General features: G+C 33.8%; 1 long non-coding RNA gene and 1 other non-coding gene across 2 annotated transcripts; both read left to right on the top strand.

Moving 5' to 3' along the window:
- Positions 1 to 9,860: 9,860 nt before the first annotated feature.
- Positions 9,861 to 9,933, top strand: TRNAA-UGC (transfer RNA alanine (anticodon UGC)). Its single transcript has one exon. It is a non-coding gene; the product is annotated as a tRNA-Ala (tRNA).
- Positions 9,934 to 13,979: 4,046 nt separating this feature from the next.
- On the top strand, positions 13,980 to 16,373 carry LOC147408972 (uncharacterized). Its single transcript, XR_015172268.1, has 3 exons — positions 13,980 to 14,145; positions 15,703 to 15,859; positions 16,017 to 16,373. It is a non-coding gene; the product is annotated as an uncharacterized LOC147408972 (long non-coding RNA).
- The last annotated feature ends 6,218 nt before the right edge of the window (positions 16,374 to 22,591 follow it).

Raw genomic sequence — 22,591 nt, 5'->3', positions numbered from 1 at the left:
ATTCTTCTTTTTGTTAAAAACTATTTGTTTTTAAAGCAATATAAGCTGCTGTACAGGGTTGTCTTGTTTTTTTTTTTTTTTTAAGTTTATTTTAATGATCATTGATCATCTATGAATCACATTTATTTTGTGGGCTCCAAAGAGGATATCAAATTGTATAGAACTTTGACAAAAAGATTTCAAGTGGAATACTCTAATGAGTTGGTACGTGTGTATCTAGTGGGCAGGAGTTAGGAGCCATTAAAAATAATAGAACGTTTTTATGCTTTAACACCTTTTTTTTCTCAATAAAAGATTGTTTGAAACACATGGAAAGCGAGGGACATAAGTTTAATCAAGCCTTTTAAAACCCACTAGTAAAATAAGTTACATCTCATATAGGACTACTAACTCATTCATAAACCAAGACATGCACATCTTATCTCACATGATAAAACATGAAATTATTCTTATTTATCTGAAAAGCTAAAGAGTTCTAAAATATTTGGAAGCTTTAAAAGAATCTCAATTGTAATAGAATATTTTATGCGTGGTCAAAATCCGGTGGACGGTTCTGATGAACTCTGCCTCACTGATTTGAATTAGCTTCGAGCATTTGCCTCCTCTCGACGGCATGGTACCTGTCAAAATCATTCTAATACTGAAGTTAGAGAAGCAGATGAATAGTTTAAGAAAACTGGTTGAACCTCTGAATCTTTCCAAAAGATCCTATCATCAGTGCTTACTGTGCTATTTTTCATCCCGTGCAACAAATCAAGATTTCCCCCTTTTCGGACGACAATCCTGGGATATCCTATAACTCTACAGGTTTGTTTACCTAACAAGAATCTTCTAGATTAATTGTACTATTCTATAGAGATCTCCTCCGAGGTATTTGGGATTGACGTACGCATATCAGAATTACGGTTATTCTATGACCAGGCATGCCTTGCTTGGTTGGCTTGGTTTCACTTAATTCTGTGTTGCCTTCCTAACTATGCTAGGAAGATCTCTGCTTTGATCCGCCTCGTTTGAAGGGCAGCGCTCATATGCTGACCTACGCTTGATACCACTTAATCAACTTGGACACATATACGACTTAAATTAATACGCAATTATTTCCTTCTACAATTTCTAATGTTGTAAATGATTGTATAAGAAATTTATATCCAATAAGAATAATCTAAAGTATGGATGTTCTAAAGTTGTGTTGCCAAATTTGTTCCTAATAGACCGAACCACAAAGGCACAAACTAATTTGTGGTATAATTCATATTAGGTCCTTCGAAACAGTGAATTACATAGTGATTAATTTGTAAATTCAATCAAATTGATTTATTAGATGCAATGAACCAAATAGTGAAAATATAACATGTTTACGTCTATTTTGTCTGTCTTCATATGCATATAAATAAAATTTAGGTCATTATTTGTATTTTTTTTTATACGTAACTCTAAGAATATTTTTAACATTGTGTAACTTGCAAGCCTGAATTTGATATATGTAAAAGCATAGCGAAACAAGAAACATGATCATCTCTACTTACCCTTACGAGTTGAGGTTGCAAACATGCATTTGTATCGACGAACCAAGTAACATAGTTATAAAGTACATCTGGGATAATTCTAGTGTTTCAAGAAAAATATAAATAATAATAATTTTTTAGATATTCCACCTCGAGTAAACATAAAGAGGAGAATTGATCCCATGACCTAGATTCAATCACGTTTAACCCATCTTCACTTCCATTAACCACTAATCTGTTGCTTGTTTGGCAAAATCTATATATACACACGCATTTGAGATCACACAAACTTGAAGTTTAAAGTGAGTCTAAAACATCTAAAGTTAAACATTACGTGTACACGCTCTCTTAAGCAAACATGAATGTCTTAGAGAGTTGAGAGAACTCCTAGGACTCATTGGGGTAATAATGAGTTTAGTTAAATCTTAGAGGTTAGTTTCACTGTTACATGGATACTACACAATAAGGCGCATTGTCATCTATAATTCTAATCCACATAGGAAACACCATATGCATATGGTAATAGGGGTGTTAATGAATATGCATTTAACTGAATCTAGAATCAAAAACCCCCAATTAGAGTTAGGTCTAAAATGAACCAAACTACTAGAAATCGAAACCGATTAAGTTCGATCCAAAGGGTATCCATGGGTATTTTAAACTAATTTTGTTTGTCATTTTTAATTTTTTTTATTTAAATATTAACTTATATCTTTATTAGAATTATTGTAATTATGTTGACACTTTTGTAGAGATATTATGTTGTGTTCTTAAAAGATTTTTTTTTTTGTTGCAATGATCGGTAGGAAGAATTTTCTTGTATTTCTCATATTTTTGTGATGGAAAAAGACTTTCATGTAAAGAATATAGAATTTTTTCATCATTCGAAATTTAATTTTTCTCTCATTCTGATTTTTGAGAATCAAAATACAGTTGACATTCTTGATGATTCTTGTTTCGAATACACTACTTAGGTTAGAATTAGAATTTAAAAAAAAAAAAATGAAAATACATATAATATGATGATTTCAATTCTAGATATCTCAAGTACTGAACTAGAGACAATCTAGCATGGCAAAGACTCACATGCTCAAAAGGTCCATAACAAATAATTAAGGAAGAGAGCCAACCGTAAGTATCCACATATGACAAGTTCACTAAATAAATTTATTTTGATAAGGAAAAGAGTCGTGCTGGAGCGACAACATTATATACTGCGCCTTTGTGGAGGTCCGGAAAGAACCATAGATGCATTTCACTTGTATCTCCAAGAAAAGAATCAATGGTTCCGTTCACACCTCAATGTCAACGCATTGTGAAACACAGTCACTCCAGCATTTTCCTAAAGAAAATTCTGATCCCATGGATCATATGTCAATTGAATGGTTGATATAGAAAGAAAATGAGTTGTGATAATCTAACTTACTCACGTGGCATACTCAATCCACAATCCTGACATGCTAGGTTTGGGAATTATAGATCTACTCTCTTTGAGATACAAAACTACACCCATTTATGGGGAACTGCAGTTCCTTATCTCGAGAAGAACCGATCTACGATTCCCAAACTAGTCACATTAAGGTATCAATTTAAGTATGACACGTGGGTTAGTCAGATTATCACGATTCAAAGAAAATTCCTAGGCATCCTAAAAAAATAAGGAGTTTGAGGAAATTTTGAGAACACTGGCTTTTTTCCTCCCATCTACGCGTTCGGTCAAACGTTGATTGAGTTTAGAAAAGTCATATATAAACATCGTGAAACAGAGTCTGTGGAAATTTTGCCGAAAACTAAAGAATTAGATTGATTTGTACATATAGACATTGATATATAATTAATGTTGTTTTTTTGTCTCAAACCCAATGACTTGTAGGTGGAAGTGACCGAATATTCAAAAGTTTAGAGGGTCCAATGTCGTATTTATATGTAGAGCATAGTGGGTCAGACCCAATGAAAAACGAGCCTTGTGGATTCAATACCATTATTCATTGAACGAGCCTTTTTATATATTTTTACCAGATATATTGTAGATAGTGGAAAGTCCATTGAGAGAAAACAAACAGAATTTTTTACTTAAATTTCTCAGCTTATATGCGTCTTTCATTTTCTTAATAGAGTGCATTTGTATTTCATAAACTTATTTCCCAGTTACTTTAAGTTAATGGGTCTGCCACCACTCACCACTCACCACCCCCACCAATCTTGTCACAATCATCATGTTGTTGGCTCTCCACCTGACAAATTACATATCTCACGCTGCGTTTGGATTGAGAGAAATAGAGATAAGAGAAGAGAAAATGAATCTCTCTCCATTTCTCTTGTTTTGATTGTTATGAAGGGGGAGAGAAGAGAAAATAATAAAAAAAATGTGAGTTTTCTTTCTTTTCAAGTTATCTTTTTTTTTTTTTTTCTCTCTGAAAATTTTCTATTTTTACATTTAATCATCAAAGAAGATGAAAAAATTACTATTAAAATCTTTAAAATAACGATTTTAGATAAAAAAAACTCAAAGATTTTTTACAAATTTGATTTGATAGGCTCAAATTAAACATGTTTTTAATGTTTTAGTAGGTACATATCAAACATTCTAAAAATGATTCAATATTGACATACTGAACCAAAAGTTTTACACATAAAAATTCTCATATGAATATTTCAACTCAATTGAATTTTAAAGTGTTAGAGTTAAAAAAAAAAAAAAAAGTAAGATCAAAATTTAAAACCTCCATTAAAGCCTTTCTAGGTAAGAAAAATGAGAGAGAGAGAGAGGATGAAGTAGGGTTCATTAATGTATTGAATGTGTGCAAAGAGAATATAGTGAAATTTCTCAAAAAAGTCGTGATAAATCAATTAAAAAATATATATACTCAACCGACATAGAATGTGCACCAAAACCATATATTGTTTCCTTAGGATGCACAAAGAAAAATATCTATAGTTTTGTGCACATTACACGTCGGTTGACTATATTTGAGTGTCTTCTTTTTGAGTCAATCTATCATTACTCTTATCAAAATTAGATGTGTGCAATAAGAAAAGTGAATTTTGGGGTGGTTAAAACGATTAAGTGGATACAATGAGTTATTTAAGTGTGTGCAAGTAGCATGACCTTATCACGAATCCTCAATGAGATCTCTCTTGCCCACAAATTTTTATTGTGAGATTTCAAATCTTGAAAAGAGTCATTGGGCCCAAATAGATTATTACACTGGCAATCTAACACCACAGCCTTTTAGATTTCATGAAAAAACTCATATTCAAAAGAAAAATAAATTAAAAAATCAAGTTTGATCCAAAGTGTTGAAAATAAATGACTACAGACCACTCAAATTTAAAATTAAAATTCAACGTAAAAATTAATATATATATATATATATATATATATACAAGTTCATAGAATTTCCTCTTCTCCGTGGCATCGGATCATGTTTTTGACTGCCGCAAGGCAATCCGATAATAAATTTTCCTTTTTCCACTGTAGGCAAGAGAGAAATTTTCTCCATTATTGCTTATGTCATTTGCACTACATGTCAAATAGTTGGTAAGTTGTGAGCAAAAAATCACTCGACATAGATACGATATGTATCGATTAATGTAGGATTTATCTTAATGTTTGAATGAAAGTAGAAGTAACAATAAAACCAAAAGTTAAAGTTAAAGTAAAAAAGTGATAGTAAGAGTTAAGTTGTTTATTTGTAAATTGTGGCATAAAATTTTAGTCTCACATCGGATAAAAATAATTAAAAAGGGTAACTCTTGTGTAGAAGTTCTCACATAGTGTAATAAGTGTGAGAAAGATATGGGTCAAATTCATGCGCATGTGAGGGATCATGGGTTCTAAAAGGGATTTGGACTCATTGGTTCGAAAAACCTATGTGTGTGTGTGTGTGTGCGCGCATGCGATGCTCGTCTAGGGGGTGCAAATCTTCAAATTTAAACCTTGCGTGAAACGTCCAATTTTGCTAAAATTTTGTTAAACCGAGTAGAACTCAATGAGTTACAACTCATGACTATTCTAAGAAACAGCGTGTGAAATGCCCACTTTTGTTAAAACTTTGTTGTAACTCATTGACACAAATGGTGTCACAACTCTTTAGACATGTGTCTGTTTGAACAGTCACAACCCAAATTCTACAGACATATGTGTTATTTTGAACAGTCACTACCCAAGTACACTTATCAACAATCTTGGTGACTGTCCAGAGAAATATTTATAATTCTATAAATTCTCATCTGTTCCCTCGTTTGCATCATTCAATTTTTTCAAAAGTTATTTGTTATATTGCACCTACTATTTTTTTAGATTATTTGTGAGTCCTTAAGAATACAAATACAATATAAAATAGATTGTACGTGTACACTTGGAGTGTTGCCTTGTACACGTGTGGAGCGTTGTATCCTGCGAGACAGACGTCCAAAGACTGTTAGTACATCGCAGGGGCAAAATCTATTTTAAGGATATTGTATTCAATACAAGTCTCGTTCTATTCAAATCAATAATTGAGTCCAATCAATAGTTATTTGTTAGTTATTATTTTACTATTTTATTTTATTTTTTATTTTTATTTTTTTTATAAGAACACAGAAATAACACATGTATCCTTGATTGGCAGAGAGCACAACATCATAGTGATGCATATCAGCTCAATTCGCAAAACATGCAACCTGCGTAAATGTAATCATGATCCCTAAGACCATGACATTTGATCAATGAAAAAAGACCTAAAGTTGAATTTCCCCACTATCAATTGTAAATGTTAACAGGAGGATTGAGATATGTTCTAGTCCATGGATGAGGTTTTTAACACAAAAGAGAGTCATCATTTAGAGGTGAAGTTGAACATGGTCACTGGTGAGCCACATATGATTACCACCTTTTTCATGCCAGCATATGGAGTTGACATAGAGGTCAAAATGGATGGGGGACGCATACCATGTCATTATTGATCTTATAATAAATTGCCAAGTCATGCTGGAGTAACATTAAAATTAACATCGTTTGGGACATTGGTGTGCACAGAAGCATAGATATTGCTCACTCGTAACTCGATGAAAAAAATCTATGGTTCTATAAACACATCCACATCAGCAATGTCCCAAACGATGTCGATTTCAATGGTACTTCAGCATTTTATTAAATTACCGGTTCAATTATTCCCCAACTTTTTTGCCCCCTCATTTTTTATGTAAGTCGAAAACTTTGGTTTGGAGGGATAGAAATAATTGGGGGTCACCCCCAAGATTCACCTACACACATTTTGTTGAATATTTGAGATACCCCTATATTTCAAACTGCCAACATGTCCTTTTGACCACGTTCTTCTCTTATAGACAATAGAAAAGGACGTACTTGTTCTTATCTTCAACCTTCGGCCAAAGCCGCTTGATTATTCTTAAAAAAAAAAAAAAAGTATGTCTTGTGGGCTCTTCAACCTCTATGATAAGTTCTTTTTAATCTGATTTTTTTTTTTTTTCATTGTGTCTTAGAAATCTTTGATTTTTCTATTCAAAATTCCATCATATTCTACTTCTCCAAAAATTCTATCTTGTTTAATTCTTAAGACTTGAAGTAGATAGAATCTTATGATTGAAGATGAAGTTGGAAGAAAAAGGTATTGAAGTCAGTTTTTGTTAGTCTATTACAGTAGACGAAGGTCAATGGGCATATCATAAGTTTGAAAACACTGGGTCCTTCCCAGATTTTCCACCATTTTTCTCATCTTTCTTTGCGGATTTTTCTGGAACATGTATGCTCTTTCTAAATCTTTTATTAATTTCTGTTAATTTCGTCTGTTTTGATAGATATTATACTCTCATTTTCTCGAGTATTCATAATGTTTACAGATTTTGTAAGCCCTAACTTCAATAACGCTCTGTAACTAAAAAGATTTGAGCCCCCTCTTCATCATTATATAGAAAATTCTAAAACATCTTATGGCCATAAACACCTCCACACTCCTAGAGATTTCTAAAATAAAGAAATTATATTATTGGAATGCTAGCTAGGACACTCTTGATTAGAGTGATTTTACCCCTTTGGACATGAATCTATTTACACACTCTCTCAATGACGAGATCCCAGATGGATTTACTCCTATAGGTATCTCCAAGAGGCAAACCAAGATAGGATGCTAGAAATGTATTTAGTTGACATAATTCAGTTAAAATGAAGGAAAATTCACTGGTATGGTTTGGTCAGGCACACAAGATAAAAGGAAAAGAAAAGCTCCAAATGATGACTAAAGATTACTAGTATCCAACTAAAGCATGGGGATCAAAGCCTCGTTTGGGATTGGGCCTGACTTGCCAGTCCTCACCCTGCATCCAAACATCCCCATATTGTTTTTGGTGGAAGTGATAAGGGGAAAATGCAACATATAGATCTTGTTGGTTGTTATGCGATGTGCTTTCTTTCTTTTGTAGCTAAAACGACAATTACCTCAGCTTCGATACTCTTTAAATTCCATATGCAAACCCCAAGGGGTTGGCCTAGTGGTAAGCTGAGTCTTGATAAGCTCCTCGGGAAAAGTAGATCAAGTGTTTGAAACACGAAGCTACGGATTTCTTGGGGCCACCCTCCAAGGTCCGGTTGACCCTCGACTCAACCTGTTGCACCTAGGACTTTCCGAGGGGCAGTGGGTGTGACCGTGGGATTAGTCCCACCCGAAGGGTGGGGATACCCACGATATCAAAAAAAGAAAAAAAATTCAATATGCAAAAGGGTCTTTGGCTCAATTGTCTTATAATAATTTGTAGTGTCGATAATAGATATACTTAATTATACATGTGGAAATGAAGTATGTGATGTTGATGATGATGGGAAGATGATGATTATTACATATTTCATTCTCCAATATACACATATAAAAGAATAATTTACCAAAACGGTAGAGTTTTTGAAATTAATTCCGAAAACAGTAAATTTACCGTTTTCGGAATTAATATTTTTTACCAAAACGGTAAAAACAGTAAAATATTTTTTTTTATACCGAAAATACCCTTTTTTTTGTTTTACATATATATTTACAATTTTAACCTTAAAAAAATGAAAATCCAACTAAAAAGATTCACTCTCTTTCGGTAATCCAACAATCATATGTATTTTTTTTTTTTTTTCGAAATCAATTTTGTTTTTGTAATTTCAGTCAAAAAATAAAAAAGGGCATTTTCGGTATTAAAAAATACATGTTACTGTTTTTACCGTTTTGGTAAAAAATATTAATTCCGAAAACGGTAAATTTACCATTTTCGAAATTAATTGCTACAGTGTACCGTTTTGGTAAATAAACGAAAATTTCAAGAAGCAAAGTACAGGGGAACTACGTCTTCATCAAGGTTTGGCTCCCTCTCAGGCACCATCTTTTAATCATGTTTTTTTTTCCCTGTTGTCTCGACTATTTTTTTGTAGATAATGGGATAAAATCATTGTAAATAACTTTTTGAGGTACTCATGTAACATATTTTCATTGTTAGTGGATGGTTTTTCTGGAGATATACTATAAATCTTTGCAGGAGTGGCTCGGGTTCCCACTGATGTGGAAGCAGAGCTGGCCGGCCTCATGTGGCAAGTTTTAGACCAATAGCACTTTACCATGTGGCATGTTTCATTTGCCTTGTTTCTATTGAATATTGTTCGTCTTAACCATTTTAGCTTCAGCGTGATATCATTAACAATGTCTTGTTACGTACACACCATCGTTGTTAGGGATAGAGTTCAAGTTGGTGGTGGATCAACACTGTTGAACATCCTCAACTGTCTTCAAGAGGAATTCATTCCGAGCCATTTATTTGGGAGAAGTGTATGGAAATTATTAATGTTGCTGAGATGTGTAATATTCTTATTGGGCTTGGACTTATTTATATATATATATATTATATATATATATATATATATATATATATATATATATATATATATATATATATATAAATCAGTGAGATACTTGCAGTTGAAATAGTTGTAGAAGACAATCAAATGGTTTGTTGCACACAAGATTTGTTACTTGAGGCACCTATTCTTTTCTCAGCCTCCCCCTAAGAAAATGATTTGCCACACCACACCAAAATTTGGACCTCATATATGCCCTCAGTTTTATGTTTATACTGAATATAATTAAGGTCTTTTTGGTCAAAAACCAATAAAATTGCAATCCACAACCCTATAATCATGTTAGGCAATGTGTCGTTCGCTAGTTGGTGAACGAACAGCTTGATTTGGTAAAGTTCACTATAATTACGAAAAAGAATCCAAGATGCTAAAAGTTGGAGTGAATGTTAATGTGTAACGGCTACATCTGTAACGTCGAGTATACTTTTCTGGGAATATAAAATTTTAAGTAACATCTGATGCCAAATGGGGATGTAGCTTAAATGGTAGAGCGCTCGCTTTGCATGCGAGAGGTACAGGGTTCGATACCCTGCATCTCCATTACATATTTCATTTTCCTCGTCTGAGATCTGCCAATTCTATTTTGGTCCTTGTCCCTATAACTCCATCATATTACTCCTCTGTTTATTGGATTGTCAATGTGCCAGACCCAGCCCAGCTCCATTATGCACCGGATTTACAATATAGATCTTGGTCCATTTAAAAATTAAGTTAGGTCCATTTGCTTATTTGTATGATGTAAACTTAGGCCTGTCAAACGGATATGTATCCGATCGGATACTACTATATCCGAATTCGAATCCGAAAAAAAACAATACTATCCGAATTTGAATCCAATCGGATATCCTTAACAAACATTCGAATTCGAATCCGAAAAATATATCGGATATCCGATAATATCCGATCCGAAAAAAAAATCCTGCAAAATACCATCGTCTTCGACCTGTCGGAGTTCGCACAGTCGAAACCCCGAGTTCGCATAGTCGAAACCCCCGAAAAATCACTCCGATCGGATATCCCTAATAAACATTCGAATTTGAATCCGAAACATATATCGGATATCCGATAAAAAAATCCTACAAATCGAACAGTTGGAGTTCGCACAGTCGAAAGACTCGAAACCCACATATTTCCTCCGACTGGTTCGGATCGGAGAGAGAGAGAGAGAGAGAGAGAGAGAGAATATATACCTGCATGCTCGCTGACCGGAGAATACGTATCGGAGTTCGTACAGTCGACATTCGAAACCCACATATTTCCTCCGAAAAATCACTCCAACTGATTCGAACTTCAAAGAGAGAGAGAGAGAATATATATTTGACGCTTGCCGACCGCAGAAGATGGTGGTTACGGGAGTTCGATCGAAACCAACCGTCGACTGGTTCTTCGTTTTAGCCATTAAAGTGGTTGAGAGACAGAGCAGGTAAGTTTAAAAAATAAAGTTTTGTTATATAACACGAATACACAATAACATATATAAAAGTTTTGTTGTAAAACATAAATACATTATACATATATTATATTGGAGCGAATATTATTGAATCGGATATCACGATATCCAAATTCGTATCCTAAACTCGTTCGAATTTTAAAATGACATCCGAATCCGAATCTGATATCCGAAAATTTCGGATAATATCCAATTTTTCGAATTCGGATTTCGGCTATCCATTGACACCCCTATGTAAACTATATAATATGAAATAAGGGTTTGATCTTGATGATTCAAGAAAGAACATGCATTCTTGACCATCTAAACAGATAATCTAACAGTTGGGAATCATCCTTGAGATAAGAATCATCAAAATATGTATTATCAAGATATGCATAAAATCTCAATAGTTGGATGTTGTACTTTCACGGTTAGGATCTTGTGTTATTTCTTAAGTCAATGGAACCTCCTGACCCATATCAATTATTAGACAATTAGTTATAATGTTTAAGAAGCATTTTTTTACATTTAAAATAAAAGATAAAAACTTAGAAATTAAGGTTTTCTATTTGACTCATGATCTAGAACGGTGTCTTGTTCCTATTGCAACAAATGATCTCTACTTGGCCTTTTTTATATAGTAGAGTAACACATTGGACTGCGTTCCAAGTAGAAAAGAGTTTGATTGGAAGTCCAATGTGTTTTAAACTCCTAACAAAAGTTGTCAAGTAGACACCGCTCATATTCTATATGAATGAGATATCATTCTGGATCCTGATTCTTTTTATTTAACTCAAACTTATGAGTACAGTGGTGGATATTTTAAGTTTTCTCTAATAGGGGACACAAATGTGGTATCTGCCAAAGAATTTGGACGCGTAAGTTTGTTTTTTATTAGGATTTCTCAAAAAGTTGTGCTAATATGACTTGCCAAGTGGCATACTCAAATGACTCCATGATGTGACAAGTTCAGGTACTGTAGATCTGAGAACCATAAATCTGTACACCTCGAGATACACAATTGCACTTTCCCATAAAAGTGTATCTCGAGGTGTACAGATCTATGGTTCTCAAACTTGTCCACATCAATGACAATCATTTCAGCATGCCACCTGGCAAGTCATATTTCCAAGTCTCTTTCTCAAATTAAGCAACATGATAGAAGTCCCTCTCCAAATAGACGAACCTCACCATTTAGAGGTTTGGAATTAAGGTGGAAGGGCTCCCAAATTCTGAGTAGAATTGCTACCAGATAGAGATATCAGAAATTGACGACCCTCAAGTTCTATCTGGACTTTACCCTAGTTTACAAGTTGAAGAATTGTGGATCGTCAATTTTATTGTTAAATTGTAAACAATTTTTGAATGGGTTAGAAGTTTTGGAATGGACGGGATCATCCTCACAAAAAATCAGTCTATTTCGAAATTTTTAGCCAAAATGGGACAAAACATGTTGGCTATATTATTGGCTCTTTGACCGACACGTGTTTGTTGTGACTTCCAATATTGGGCAAAGTAGAAGTGCGTTCATGTTTTACCTCAAAAGAGTACAGGCCCAAAATCCACCACACACAGGGAGTGTGCATGTAATCAATCACAATAGATAGGGAGATGATTTGTAAATTTCAGAGCTATATACATAAAGACGATCATTCTTATCGTTCCAATTCCACCTCATCAGAATCTGATGGTCAATGGATGTTATCTAAAGATTAGGTTTTGTAATTTGACAAAGATTTCCCAACATGGATTCGTGATAATCTGACTACCTCATGTGGCATACTCAATCGACTACCTGACGTGATAAGTTTGAAAACCGTAGATATGCGCTCCTTGGGATACACAGTTCCATAGAGATACATTTTTTTATGGGAAAGTGCAACCATATATCTTGAGGACGTAGATCTCGGTTCTCAAGCTTGTTCGGTCAAGGTAGTTAATTGAGTTTGCCACGTGGGGTAGTTAAATTATCACGATTCGATTAGAATACATGCTGGACCAACTAGAGGTAGAATTAGAAATATTTATTGTAGAGGGAAAAATCGTGCAATTATATGAGTTGTACATGTATCTAAGCCGATTAAGTGGTATTATGCACAGAACAGCATACAGGCGTTGCCCAGCAACAGGGCAGGTCTAAGTAGAGATTTTCCTAGTACAACTAGAAGGGTAGTATGACAATGAATGAGACCTGGTTTGCCAAGCAGGGCAGACCTAATCATAGAATAACCATAATCTTGATATACGCACATCAATCCCAGAGATCTCTTCCGAAATCTCTCCACTATAATATGACCAATCTAGAAGATCCCCATTTCATTTGTGGATCTACAGAATCAGACGCTTCCCTAAGACCACCGCCTGTGAAAGGGGGAAACCCTGATTCACAGTAAGGGTCCATAAATAGCATAATTAGCACAGAAGAATAGATCTTTTGACGGATTGGAGATCTAACCATTTCCTTTGCTTCTCTAACTTGAGCGTCAAAGTGATTTTGACAGATACTACACTTGGCATGAGGAGGGAGATAACAGGAACGACTTCATATCAGTGAGCCATAGTCCATCAGAGTCGTTCACCGGATTCTGACCACACAATTATAATCTTAACATTACATAACATTATAATATTAGTTCAAACAATCTCACTAATTGTTTACAATTATGATTAAAATAGAAATAAAAATAAATAAATAAATCAAGAGAGCTTTCATGACACCAAACTTTTTTACTTAATTCTTATCCATTCACTTATTTTCTTTAAGGTAAATCTCCATTTTGAGTGTTGAATATAACAAAATTTCGGTTTCGATACACTATTCATTTTAATTTTTAAAACATGTTTTTACATTGAATTTGTCATTTTTATAATCTATGAATTCATCGATAAAATACCAGTCATTTTGCCTTATCGGGGATCTCACTGATAAATTATCAACAAATTCCTTGACTACGAAAATGAATTTGCTGGAAAAACATGTTTTGGGAATTAACTGAAAAGTGTACCGAAAATCGGAAATTAGTATAAGTTGCGTTGAAAATTTCCTTTTTCTTTATTTTTAATTGAGATGTAATAAGTAAAAGTTGGGGTGCCAATAGGAGCTCTCTTAATTTTTGGCGGCTTAACTTGAGCTGTGCCTAATCTAGAACGTTCTTGAGCCTCGAATCCCGATCGTATTGTTTATTCTTGGAGGAGGGAAAGAGATTGAAATCTGTCATTTTTCGATTCTTCCAAGAACGACAACTCTCATCGATTGAAGATCAAATTGAGAAAATTATCTCTGGTCAAATCTAGAAAATGATCTTCGTCGACCCAACCAGGTTTGCTACTTCTCATTTCGTCATTTATGAAATTTCGAGTTCTAGGGCACGATCCACCATTTAAGATCGTTGAAGATGATTTCAGTGTGACTTTGGCTGGATAGTTTGTATTTGATTGAATTTTCAATGTTTCAGGGAGGGTTTGTGTTTTCTAGGACTATTATCTTTAAAGAATTTCCAACACTATATATTAGTGTGTTTTGTGTTTCTTCTCAGCTTTGTTTTAGTTTTTCCACTTGTATGCTGTGTTTGGAAATTGTGTCCTAGATGTTTTAGGTCACATATGACTAGATTCTGAGGCCAGTCCTTGTGAAGGTTTTTTACTTTATTTTTGCCCTCTTTGTTGTTGTATTAGTTTCAATTTTTTTTTTTTTTTAACCAATGAAATACATAATAAAATGTACGGCATTGTCATTTTGTTCTGCTCAAATTAAATTTCCATGAAAAATTACCTTACTCGCAGTGTTAAATTATTCTATTTATGTTTATGGATGTAGGATTCATTGGTGTCATGTAGCCAGGATTTTCTATAGGGCAAGGAGCAATTTCATAAGTTTAAAAATATAGGGTGTCTCAAATATTCACAAAAATGCATGCAAGCGACCTTGGCGTCGGTTTTCTATAATAGATTCATGCAATATGATCTTATTACCCTAATCTTCAACCTGAAACAAAAATACAAGATCCTTTTGATTTCTCTTTCCAAAACCAGTCATCTTCAACCCCTTGGGTTAATTATTATTTTTTCTTAATCTTCAACCTTAATATTAATCTACTTTAACCTTCAAACCAAAAGAATAAGATAGGATTCTTGAAGTAGAAGATGAAGAGTTTTTAATATTAGTTTAAATAGATAATATCCTTTTATTAGAACTTGAAAATAAGTTTATTTAGGTTATTTTCTTGTTAGTCTAGGAAAGAAGAACAAGGTCAAAGAGAGCATGTCATCAGTTTGAGGAGTAAATCAAATATTCACCAAAATATAGAGGGGTTTCTAAAGCACCCAAAATATTGAAGGGACAGTCAAGGACTCAAGGGGGCATGTTATCAATTTGAAAAAACAGGGGTATCGCAAATATGCATCAAAACATAGAGAAGTGACTCAATCACCCATGAGTTTTGGGCGTGGCCGCGTGGGTGGGGGTTAAGAAGGTGTACAGTTTGAAAATCATGGGATATGTCTCAAATATTCACCAAAATTAGGAGAGGAGCAAAAAATTAAGAGGGGAGGGGGGCAACACAACAAAAGGGGCTGCTATATCAACTTGAAAACACAGGAACATACAAAGTAGGATATCCTTTTAACCTTTTAAGTATAGTTGAGGTGTATAGAATGATTCGGTGCTTACTCATTATGGGTTTTGATTGAAAGTCGAGGAATGGGAATTTTGCAGCCCCATCATCTTTTCTTGGCAAGGATAGCATGCACCCGCTGCTTGACTTGATATCATGACCCAATTTCTCGTTATAAGGTTTTCACTTCTATTTTTGCAATTTTTGCATGTTTAATCATGCTGGTTGGTATTCTTTCTTAACTTTTCTTAGAAATGCATACAGGTGACCGTACTGCTAACTGATGCAGTGGGGACTACTTGCAATCAAAGTCTTTGGAATGGAGCAAACAACCAAATTCCCTCAAGAGCTGAGAAGGGAATTGTTGTTAAATTGGGTATCGCAGTTTGAAGTATGGCCATACTAGGAGACATTAACAGATGTAACATTTGCTCCTGACTAATCTTCTCTGTTAACCACTGATTCTTGATTTTACTATTATTCCACTTTCTGAACAGCCCCAGTTAATATTATTCTCTTTCCTAAAAGTTTTTCCATGTTTTCGATTTAATTTTCTAATAGTTCTCACCTGTTATCAGGAAATGTTGCAAATGGAATTGCTGGAGAGTTGCAAGAGATTGCTGGAAGTTATTATGACCAGTTTTTTTCCCTTTCAAATGGTTTTCCCTGTGTAGGCATGAGTACTGTCTACTTCCCGTCCCTCCACCCAGAACTTGGGGAGCTTCATGGAGTCCTATTCAGAATTTACATACCATACGTGAGTTTCTCTTTCTTTTGCCTGCTCCTTTTTTTCATTTTCATCTTCTTAATAAGTGGTGTTGTGATTCTGTTGTCCCACTGAGGTGTATTGAATGGCCACGAGTAAGTTTAAGTGGTTTTTGTTTTAACAAAATATTTGTTTAATTTATATGCTTGGGAGTATAGTTAGTCCTCTATGATTTGTTGATTATTGAATGAAACATTATGGAGATAGCTTAAACATGGAGCTTTCTCCCCTTCCCATTTCACAAAATCTAGGTATATTGTCTTCCCATTTTATTGATTGTTATTATTTTGATCACTCAAGAGAACTGTTGGTTTATTTTGAGATACTAAATAGTAAATATAATTGTTATCGTGACATAAATAGATTGTTTCTCATAGACGAGTAGGTACCAGGAATGAGCTACATACAATCCATGGCAAACCTCTTCCAAAAGATGCATACAACGTAAATGTTGACATCGTTGATGTGGATTGCCTTAGCCAAACGAATATCATTTGCCTTTAGGAATAGTTGTGAGGGGATCATTTCCAATTCACCAATTAGCGTATGTTTTTTTCTTTTTACTTGTTAAGTACTGACTTGAATTGTAATATACTAGAGTTTGCCTGTGCCTACTAGCACCGGCATCCACTTTAGGGTTAAGGGGTTAGAAGAGAAAAGACAATATATAAGGTTGAAAGGTATACTTGGAAAGGGAGTAGAAGAGGAAAGGTAATAAGGTTGGAAGGGTATTCTTGGAAAAAGGAGAAGAAGAAATGAATAATGTTTAAAGTTGTCCCAGAGATTCTCAGATGTTGTGATACTTGTGTGACGTAAGGAGTCTTTCCTGTTGATTTAGGGTGTGTTAGATAGCATGGAAAGTAAGTTTCATGGATTTTGAAATTAATGGAAAAATTGAAGTGAAAATGAGTAGGGTGAAAAATGTAAGTTCATGTGTTTAATTGCATTTGGAAAAGATACCAGGAAAAAAAAAATCAAAAGAGGGAGGGGGGAGGAGAGAGAGAGAGAGGAGCAAGTGGTGGAGGCGAAGTATATAAAGTTTTATGGACTTATTATTTTTCAGTTTTTGGTTTTTAAATCTTCGATTATTGTATGAGAAACACTATCCTTAATAAAAGGGTCATTGAGCTCAAATTGCAGAGTTATATAAAAAAAATTACTCAAAGGCATTACCAAATTAGCACTCCACACCACAAGTTCACCACATTCTAGACTTCAAGGAAAAACTCGTATCCAAAATAAATAAATAAATCAAGATTTTTTATTATTTGTTTGTTTGGCTTGATCCAAGGTTTTGAAAATGGACGGCTACTGAAATCTAACCAAACTCTCAAATTTAAAATTAAAATGCAACAGTGAAAAATATATATATTTTTTATTTTGTTTCAAAGAACTTGAGATATCGCCCTCTACATCCATGTGACATAAAATTGTATGAGAAAATATTTCTATCATGCCCCTATTTGGAAAATTTTCAATATAAAGTCATCAACTACTGTACGATTAAGATGTAACTGGAAACTGAGATGATTTCGTGTATAATTTGACAAAATAACTTATGGCATTCGTAGTCAACTGAGATTCTCATTTGATCCCAATTTATGTAATTCTTTTAAGATGCTTTTGTTCATGTCTCAAATGTCTATGAGTAACAATCCCTACCGTTACAAGCTCCATGACTTGGATCAAAGGTCATAAGAAACACTCTGAACTGTTAGAAAGGTGCCATCAAGTTTACAATATTTGTTGCATAAATAAATATTTGTGTTAAGAGAAAATTTCTTATGCATCCTGTGGGAGTAGGGTTTAAAATGGATTGGATTTTATCGAAAATCCAAGTGATCCGAATCTGAATTAAGTTCTTTCAAGTATATCCGAATGAAAAAAAAAAATGGGTTGATGTCCCTGGACACGAGACGGATCTAAGTTGGATACAAATCCATTCATATATCCACTTAGATTTGAATGATATATTATTTTATAAGTTATATTTTTATATTTGTTAAGATACTTTTCTTCAACTAGCAAGTGTTGGGTGTAGTGACCAAAATGCCTCCCTCAAAAAAAGGAAGAGATCTTGAGTTCAAGCTATCTTACCTTTAAAGACTTTTATTGAAATAGTCTTGAATGGTTCAAAATTAATTGACTCAAATCAATTAGTTTGACAGGGTCGGATCCGAATATGGGTTTAGTGAAAGCAAAATGGTTCAGATACAAATTTAACTAGTTGGGTCCCGATCCAAATAAAAAAATTGGACATGGATATACTCATATCTGGCCTAAAGCTGGCCCGTCTTAAGCCCTATGTGGGAGGGATATCTTTTTAAATCCCGCTTTACTTTTGACGGTGACTTGGTCAAAAGCCTTAAGATTTCCAATAGCCCAATAACCCACTATAGGACTAATTTATCATTTAAACTTGAAAGCGTATTTGATCTGCATGTACGGATCTACTTTTTCTTTTTGGGAGTTGTCTAGTTTTATGATTTATTACTATTGTATAATATATTAGAGCACAAAAAGAGTAAACAATACGAAATAAATGTTACAAGTTACTGATTAAAATAGTATGATACTATGTATCTTAATTTATGAGAGAGAAAGAGAAAGAGAGAGAAGAGATATTAGTACATCATATTCCTTCCATCTGATAAGAACATATTATACAATTTCTGAAATATTATTCATAAACTATCATATGTTGTTGATGTGAGATGGGCATGATTAATTCAAAAATGTTTTGTTATCTTGTCAATCAAATTCCTTAGAGTACCTAAAAAGTTTGATAAAATAAAAACACTATAATAACACTTGGTATGCATGCACATGTTCTTGATCATCACCCAAGACCCATTTACACTAGCTCAGATCAAGCTTTAGTTTGTTAGGTCAATTTTTTTGATTATTTGATACCCAAAATGCCATTGATTCCCAGAGAGAGTCATTAATTAGTTTCCACTTTCAACAAATAAGCTTCACTTTTCCACAGCTCAAGTCTTTGTCAACAAACAAGCTTCACTTTTTCACATACACAGAGAGAGCGCATCAGATTCAAATCAACACGACAATTGAGTAAATATGTGTCAAGTTACTTGTGAAATCTCATATGTCTGGCTAACAAGTTAAAGAAGCTAAAAAACTCCTACTAGAGGGGTAAAATTTACATTAAATGGATCTTTCATTGCTTCTTATTCAAAGCCCAAGTAAGTGATGGGGAGAGATCTTAACATCCCAAAGATGACCCTGCCAAATAATAATAATAATAATCATTCAAACCAAAATTGTAACAACAGAAAATAAGTTATCATTTGTTCCCCATTATTTTGCTTCTTTAATCATGTAAAGAGGAATATCATAGAAGCTACTGCAGTCAGGCAAAGAAAGGAAACGCATCAAAACTACAATATACGACTCCAACAAGAAGAAATTGGATAGTAGTTTAGCTCAAGTACCCTGCACACATCACCTCAAGAAGAAAATGGACCTAATAAAATATAAACACACCCAACTCAATCCCATTTTCTCTTACACAACATATCAGAGATAGATTATTAGTGATCAAATGAATTAGTTTACTCATTGAATTTGTAAACAAAATGATAAGAGAAACTATCAAATTTCTAATGTAAAGCCTCATGATGACTCTCCATGGATTGTTTTAACAGTGCACAAATAAAACAACATATTTGAAGAAAAATCAATGAGGATTCCTAATGATTTGTTTGCATCAAATAAAACAACATATTTGGAGAAAATTCAACAAGGATTCATGAACCATCATTGAAGAAAAATTAAGTTGCAAGCAAAATGGTCAAATAAAAAAAAATCCAAATAAGTGAGATTCCAAATCATTCCATTAAAAAATCCAGGGTCTAATGGGCTATTAGCTACGTAAAAACATGTATTTTTTAGACCATCAAATCAACTCATAAACACAACTTGATTTTGTCCCTAATACCAATCTTGCCCACAAAAAAGAAAAAAAAAACCCATAAATCTGAGTTTGAAAATGTAATTGGTCCCTAATATCAATATTACCTATAGAACTGGAAAAAAAAAAAAAAAACCCATAAATCTCACCCACAAAACTCATAAACTCAATTTGAAAATGTATTTGGTCCCTAATACAAATCTCACCCACAAAACAAAAAAATAAAACCCATAATAAATCATGGAGAGAGAGTGTCTAAGTAAGAGATCGTACATGAGAGGCGTTGGGAAAACTACCATACATTGTGTAATATAATCACAACGAAAATTAATCCCTTTCCCTCTTTGAGTGACAAAAATAGGCTAAAAATATCCAACCAATATTAATACCACCATTATACCTAATAATGCCAATCCAAGTGCAAGATAATCCAATTGAGCAAAATAAACAAACACAAGCAATACAAGATTTTTAGCGTGGAATATCCTTCAAAGTGAAAATAAAAATCACAGGATTTATCTAAGTAGTCCGTACCCAAATCTTTCACTATCAACGATAATGGGTTACATCAAAGTTCTCTCAAGATCAATCTAGAAGCTCATAAGATTACAATCAACATCAAGAATACCTCTTCTTGGTTCAACAATACAATAAACATTATCTAATAAAGAAGGAGTATACAAAAAAATACAAAGGGAAAAGTTTAGGTCTCACCAAGAAAATCTCTCAATAGAGATGAAGAGGGAAGCTAATCTAGAGAAATCAATCAATAGAGTTATAGAAGTTGTTGGAAGGATTCTCTACTCCAAATTGGACAAAATTTGTCATTTAATCTTCTTGTCCTAACTCTCCAAAATCCTCCCCTTTTCTTTTCTCTTTCTTTCAACCTTGCTCTTTTCTTTTCTCCCTTTTTGTAACTCCAAAAATAGCAGTCCCAACTAAAGAATCAGTTGCTGCCCCTTTTCTTTTGAATTTTTAAGTTGAATGAGCTTTTGCCCTTATTTTCCTTGGGTGGCACACATGAGGTGGACCCAGCCCAACAGGAGGTTGATTTGCTTCTTTCAATAAATCGCAATCATCTCTGATTCGAATCGACAACAAGTTCCCAAATCACAGAAATATCAGATGTTAGGAAAATCTGAATCTGAAAAACCACAGAAATCCCTCCTTCTTGAAAAATAAAACAGAGGGAGAGTTTCCGTGATTTAGGATTATTCGATTTACAAGAGAGATAGCGATGGTTGTTTGTGAGGTTCCTCGTCCTTAACTCATGACGGGAGTTACAGAGAGAGAGAGAGAGAGAGAATTGTAGAGGGGTTGAAAAAGAAGATGGATTAAAGAGATAGAAGAGATGAGTGAGAGAGACTGATAGGGTTTTTGTTTGAGGAAAAGGGTATTTATAATTTTGAAAATATAAAGTGAGCACCTGTTTTAGATTTTGGTATGCTTTGAGCCGTTAGATTGTCCAAGATCGTGTGGCTCTTCTTCGTAGGGTGAAATATAAGATAAATAAGTTGATGCTGAACGACTCTCTCTCTCTCTATATATATATATAGGGGGGCGGTTCAAGGGACATATGTAAAAACATGTGTAAAGACAATGGTCTTTCAAAATATGAGCTAGAGGTATTGGATTGAGCTGATTTTTTGCGATGATGGTCACTATGATGAGAAGATCATACTCACAAAAAATCAGCTCAATCCAAAGTCTCTAAATCCATCAAAAGTGATTTACAAATTATTGACAAAAATTGGTAAAAAATCGACGGTCCACATTCTAAATCACTTTTAATGATATTAGAAGTTTTAGATTGAACTGATTTTTTTTTTTCCGAATGATCTTCCCATCATAGAGATCATCCTCACAAAAATCAACCCAATCCAAAATTTCTAACCCATATTTTAAAAATTTATTAATGTTACATTGTTTTTACATATGTTTTTTCATATGTCCCTTGATCCTGACCCATATATATATATAGGGGGGGCGGTTCAAGGGACATGTAAAAACATGTGTAAAGACAATGGTCTTTCAAAATATGAGTTAAAGGTATTGTATTGAGTTGATTTTTTGCGAGGATGGTCACTATGATGAGAAGATCACTCACAAAAAATCAGCTCAATCCAAAGTCTCTAAATCCATCAAAAGTGATTTACAAATTATTGACAAAAATCGACAGTCCACATTCTAAATCACTTTTAATGGGGTTAGAAGTTTCTGATTGGACTGATTTTTTTTTTTCGGATGATCTTCCCATCATAGAGTTCATCCTCACAAAAAATCAGCTCAATCCGAAACTTCTAACCTATATTTTGAAATTTTATTAATGTTACATTGTTTTTTCATATGGCCCTTGATCGTGACCCTATATATATATATATATATATTATATATATATATATATATATATATATATTGTTGATTGGTAAACCTGTTTTTATTAAGTTCAATAACTC

This window comes from Akebia trifoliata, chromosome 2 (assembly GCF_017979445.1).
Source record: "Akebia trifoliata isolate Shusen 1 chromosome 2, ASM1797944v1, whole genome shotgun sequence".
Taxonomy (NCBI): Eukaryota; Viridiplantae; Streptophyta; class Magnoliopsida; order Ranunculales; family Lardizabalaceae; genus Akebia; species Akebia trifoliata.
The sequence above is the reverse complement of the archived record's forward strand: the minus strand, read 5'-3'. Positions and strand labels throughout refer to the sequence as shown.